The sequence below is a fragment of the Branchiostoma lanceolatum genome, chromosome 14 (genome assembly GCF_035083965.1).
Source record: "Branchiostoma lanceolatum isolate klBraLanc5 chromosome 14, klBraLanc5.hap2, whole genome shotgun sequence".
NCBI lineage: Eukaryota > Metazoa > Chordata > Leptocardii > Amphioxiformes > Branchiostomatidae > Branchiostoma > Branchiostoma lanceolatum.
The window spans coordinates 17507023-17507226 of NC_089735.1; positions in this window are offsets into that span (position 1 = coordinate 17507023).

Genomic DNA, 204 nt, shown 5'->3' on the forward strand with positions numbered 1-204 from the left:
GTACCTTGATGAGAATAGCATTACAGGGAGATAACTTTAATCAGATGCACTTAATATTGCAGATGCTAGTATCCATTTCCCTCTCCCAAATCCAATACTGTATAATCTGTAATGCAGGTCTTGGATACATCGTTTGGGTTGTAGAATGCCTTTATTTACCTTCGCCGAGAAGGTTATGCAGAGGGTAGCGTTAATGTGTTTGTG